Raw genomic sequence first — 6,124 nt, 5'->3', positions numbered from 1 at the left:
TAGAGCTGTTCAAAGCGAAACATCATGACCTTGCAATGATGGTTTGATTCAAGTTACAGTACATTGGTTTTCCCGGAGTCATCACTTGTCTTTGCAACGGAAAATGTGATAGGTAAGGATGTATTCAAGGGTGTATTAAGGGTGTGTATAAAGGTGTTTCTCTCAACAGGTTGTGTGAGGAATTGCCAGTAAACCTTTATACTACCGGTCAAAAGTTTTAGAACACCTACTCATTCAAGGGTTTTTCTTTATTTTTTACTATTTTCTACATTGTAGAATAATAGTGAAGATATCAAAACTATGAAATAACACATATGGAATCATGTAGTAACCAAAAAAGTGATCAACAAATCAAAATATATTTTATATTTGAGATTCTTCAAATAGCCACCCTTTGCCTTGATGACAGCTTTGCACACTCTTGGCATTCTCTCAACCAGCTTCATGAGGTAGTCATCTGGAATGCATTTCAATTAACAGGTGTGCCTTCTTAAAAGTTAATTTGTGGAATTTATTTCCTTCTTAATGCATTTGAGCCAATCAGTTGTGTTGTGACAAGGTAGAGGGGTATACAGAAGATAGCCCTATTTGGTAAAATTCCATATTATGGCAAGAACAGCTCAAATAAGCAAAGATAAATGGCAGTCCATCATTACTTTAAGACATGAAGGTCAGTCAATACGGAACATTTCAAGAACTTTCTTCAAGTGCAGTCGCAAAAACCATCAAGCGCTATGATGAAACTGGCTCTCATGAGGACCGCCACAGGAAGTTACCTCTGCTGCAGAGGATAAGTTCATTAGAGTTACCAGCCTCAGAAATTGCAGCCCAAATAAATGCTTCACAGAGTTCAAGTAACAGACACATCTCAACATCAACTGTTCAGAGGAGAATGTGTGAATCAGGCCTTCATGGTCGAATTGCTGCAAAGAAACCACTACTAAGGGACACCAATAATAAGAAGAGACTTGCTTGGGCCAAGAAACACGAGCAATGGACATTAGACCTGTGGAAATGTGTCCTTTGGTCTGGAGTCCAAATTGAGATTTTTGGATCCAACCGCTGTGTCTTTGTGAGACGCGGTGTGGGTGAACGGATGATCTCTGCATGTGTATTTCCAACCGTAAAGCATGGAGGAGGAGGTGTTATGGTGTGAGGGTGCTTTGCTGGTGACACTGTCTGTGATTTATTTAGAATTCAAGGCACACTTAACCAGCATGGCTACCACAGCATTCTGCAGCGATACGCCATCCCATCTGGTTTGGCTTAGTGGGACTATCATTTGTTTTTCAACAGGACAATGACCCAACACACCTCCAGGCTGTGTAAGGGCTATTTTACCAAGAAGGAGAGTGATGGAGTGCTGCATCAGATGACCTAGCCTCCACAATCCCCCGACCTCAACCCAATTGAGATGGTTTGGGATGAGTCGGACCGAATAGTAAAGGAAAAGCAGCCAACAAGTGCTCAGCATATGTGGGAACTCCTTCAAGATTGTTGGAAAAGCATTCCAGGGGAAGCTGGTTGAGAGAATGCCAAGAGTTTGCAAAGCTGTCATCAAGGCAAAGGGTGGCTATTTGAAGAATCTCAAATATAAAATATTTTTTGATTTGTTTAACACTTTTTTTGGTTACTACATGATTCCATATGTGTTATTTAATAGTTGTGATGTCTTCACTATTATTCTACAATGTAAAAATAAAGAGAAACCCTTGAATGAGTAGATGTTCTAAAACTTTTGAACGGTAGTGTACATCTAAATGAATTTCCATCCAGACTTCAGATAATAAAATACATAAAGTGGTGGAGATCAGAAAATAAAAAACCTGGATTGATCTGGCTGTGAGACTACCCATAAATGTCCCCCGAGCATGGAATTACACACATGGGTGAGTTCTAGAATCTAGAACACCTCAGAACTGAAGAACTGTAGATCTGTCAGTAGTGTAGATGGTCTCATATACAGACACACCCAAACAAACCATAGACAACACCCCATCATCATTTAACATCATCCATAATTCATCCATAATGATGGATCATCCCTCCCTCCTCCCACTCTTTTCTCTATACACCAGAGACTCAATCAGGGCTCTACTTGCATAATGGAACAGAGAGAGAGAGTTCCGGAACACGGGAATTGTAATGGGGAATAGACCACCTATAGTGAGTTGTGGGAAGTTGTGGGAAGATAATCTACACTTATAGCTAGCTCTCTATTGAAATCAGAAGAGAACTCTGCAACATTACAGTCATTGGTTCATGATTGCTTTAACAGCTGGGGACTTTTGCTTGGAAACTAAACCAGAGAGGGAGCAGGGATTGGACAAGCAAAGATCATACCACCAGTGGCATGTATTCATGGATACCGAGGGAAACCAGGCTTCCCCAAAAAATTTACCAAGAAAAAAAAGAACAAATAATGTAAAATAATGTATCTTTTGTCTCTGTGTTTCATAATTTTCCTTCAATTCGCAAGAGGCTGAATGTATCTCACCAGAGAAAGCATCCGAGCGAGCGAAACAGCGCCCCTCTGTCTCTGTATGTGTAGGCCATCTATCTGATGCTGTCTGGTCCAAAATAGTATGACATTGTTGCCACCGTAGCATTGAATGCAAGGGAAGCCAGCGAGCATTTGGCCTCCCTTCATAAAAAAAAGTATAAAATAATAGCCAATCAGCGTTGAGCTAAACTGAGCGAGCTCAACTGTGAATGGTCCTGGTGCACCAAAATAAAGCGTCAAGGGAAGCCAGTTTGGATTTGGCGTCACTCCTATTAAATCGCATCGAGAGCATACGTCATTGACAGAAACAACATGAATTGTTGTGTCTCATAGTGTTGTTGTCCTCCGGTGGCTAGCTAGCTAGCTAAAATTGTCCCTTTCCTAAATTAGCCATGGATAGAGATAGGGATTTGGACTTGTGGTTTTACTTAATTCTCCGTACTGGCCAATGATTATAATTGCGATTCTGATCCAACGATAAATTCATACATTGTGCCCCTGGCCTGAGAGGATGGAAGTTCAACATGTAGCTAGATGTAGTAGGCTAATGTTAACTAGCTGGCCTGGCGCATCGTTGCCTATGAAAGGAAGTTAGGCTAGCGAGCAAGCATTTTAGCCAGGTAGGCTAGGACAACAAAAAATAAAAGCGTGTACTGTATGACAGAGTGACAGACTGTTTCGTCAACATGAAAGAGAGGAGGATGGCATTGGCGTTGCACGAACGTGCACGCACGCACGCATATACACACACACACACACACACGTACACAGACATCAGAACCATGGACAGCCAAATCATATTTAGCTTACATTGATTGGACAAAACTGTTTTTGGTATCTTTTCGTTGTCACTGTATTAGACTAAGCATAGGTGATTAGTTGATGTTGAAATGTTGAAGTTGAAATGATGCTGGAATAGTGGAGGCAGCTCCTGTTTCCTTTGCGACTTGCGGTAAACTCTCCGTGGTTCTAAATCAATAGTTGATTAGTGGTCCGAAAATGTCGGAAACATGAACTTGCTGTTTGTGACAGACAATATGTTTTGTGGACTTCACCGGACAGATGTTGCTCTTCGGTTTTGTGATGAAACAAAGATGTGGTTTAATTTATTCTGCAACTGTGTCTTCTTATTGTCTTGGCCTTAGGCCTATATATCACGGTGGCAAGGCATATGAACGAACAGGTTATAGAGCAAACAACGTAATTATCACAACAGATAGGGTGTAGTATGGCTTTTTTTTTCGGGCTTCTCCAGTTATTTTGCCCACAAGCCACTACTGCACATCACTCATTGACAAGAGTGACAAGCAGAAGTCACACCATTAAGTGTCATTGACAAGAATGTTCACTTTAGGGGCTGGTCATAGCTAGCTGATACTTAAAAGAGTCCAGTTATACCAGTCCTTCAAATAGACCAACGCCTGTCCTTCAAACAGACACCACTGTCTAACAATCAACCCCCAACTCTAACACCTGGGGCCGAATGTGTCAAGCGTCTCAGAGTAGGAGTGGTGTTCTAGGATCAGGGCATGTATCCACAAAGCATGTCAGAGTAGGAGTGCTGTTCTAGGATCAGGTCCTCTCTTGTCCATTTAATCCTTTTAATGGTTAAAAGGCTAAACTCACCCTAGATCAGCCCTCCTGCTCTGAGACTCTGTGAATACTGGCTCTGGTCCCCCCTGTCCATGTAATCGTATTAATTCACAGCACTCCTGCTCTGAGACATTTGATACATTGTACATACAGCCCCTTATCTCCTTCCTAGACACAAGAGAGAATGCATCTGTGTACTGTAGATAAAGCCAAGGGCTTGGATCCTATTACGGCAGGCAAAATTAAGGAGGGTTGTCTCATTATGACTCAATACTCTCTCTCTCTCCCCAACACAATCTGTCTGCATGGTACCTCCTAGTACTAACCCTGACTGATAGCAATGTTGCAATGTTTCCTGTCTTTTCTCTCACTATAGTCAAAAATACGACACATATATGTCAATATGATCCATTTTAAGTCATCAAGGTGTGCTATTATAGCACATATTACTATATACAGTGCCTTGCAAAAGTATTCAGACCCCTTGGATTTCTTCACACTTTATTGTGTTACAAAGTGGGATTCAAATTGATTTAATTGTCATTTTGTTATTAACAATCTACACAAAATACTCTGTAATGCACAGGAGGTTGGAGGCACCTTTATTGGGGAGGACGGGCTCGTGGTAATGGCTGGAGTGGAATAGGTGGAATGGTATCAAATACATCAAACACATGGTTTCAACGTGTTTGATGCCATTCCATTCGCTCCATTCCAGCCATTATTATGAGCCGTCCTCCCCTCAGCAGCCTCCACTGCTGTAATGTCAAAGTGAAAGAAAAATGCTTTAAAAAAAAATAGATTCATAGAAATTAAATAACTAAAATATAGTCATTGCTTAAGTATAGTCGTTGCTTAAGTATTCAGCTCCCCGATACATGTTAGAAACATATTTGGCATTGATTACAGCTGTGAGTCTTCTTGGGTAAGTCTATAAGAGCTTTGCACACCTGAATTGTGCAATACTTGCCCATTATTATTTTCAAAATTCTTAAAGCTCTGTCAAGATGTTGGGGATCATGGCTAGACAACTATTTTCAGGACTTGCCATAGATTTTCAAGCAGATTTAAGTCCAAACTGTAACTTGGCCACTTTCACTGTCTTTTGGTAAGCAACTCCAGTGTAGATTTGGCCTCGTGTTTTAGGTTATTGTCCTGCTGACAGGTGAATTAATCTCCCAGTGTCTGGTGGAAAGCAGACTGAACCAGGTTTTCCTCTAGGATTTTGCCTTAGCTCCATTCAGTTTCTTTTTTATCCTGAAAAACTCCCCAGTCCTTAACGATTACAAGCATACCCATACCATGATGCAGCCACCACTATGCTTGAAAATATTGAGAGTGGTAATCAGTAATGTGTTGTATTGGATTTGCCCCAAACATAACACGTTGTATTCAGGACAAAAAGTGAATTGCTATGCCACATTTTTTGCAGTGTTAGTTGAGTGCCTTGTTGCAAACAGCATGCATGTTTTGGAATATTTTTTAAAATTATGTACAAGCTTCCTTCTTTTCACTCTCCTATCACAGCCATTCAACTCTGTAACGGTTTTAAAGTCACCATTGGCCTCATGGTGAAATCTCTGAGCGGTTTCCTTCCTCTCCGGCAACTGAGTTAGGAAGGACGCCTGTATCTTTGTAGTGACTGGGTGTATTGATACACCATCCAAAGTGGAATTAATAACTTCACCATGCTCAAAGGAATATTCAATGTCTGCTTTATTATTTTTTTATACCAATCTGTCAGGTTTTTGTGCGGTACCACGGGGTACCAGTATGAAAAAAGTATGAAAATGTATGCACTCACTACTGTAAGTCGCTCTGGATAAGAGCGTCTGCTAAATGACTACAATGTACAATGTATGTGCAAAACGTTAGCCAACATTTATAATAATGTATGCCATTTAGCAGACGCCTTTACCTAAAGTGGCTTATAAAAAGTGATTGCATACATTTTCGTATTAGTGGCCCCAGCAGGCCCCAGTGGGACATTTACTTTGTAAAATTTTACTGTAGATCAACAGTCTTTTG

This window comes from Coregonus clupeaformis, chromosome 38 (assembly GCF_020615455.1).
Source record: "Coregonus clupeaformis isolate EN_2021a chromosome 38, ASM2061545v1, whole genome shotgun sequence".
Taxonomy (NCBI): domain Eukaryota; kingdom Metazoa; phylum Chordata; class Actinopteri; order Salmoniformes; family Salmonidae; genus Coregonus; species Coregonus clupeaformis.
This window is presented reverse-complemented; position numbering follows the sequence as displayed.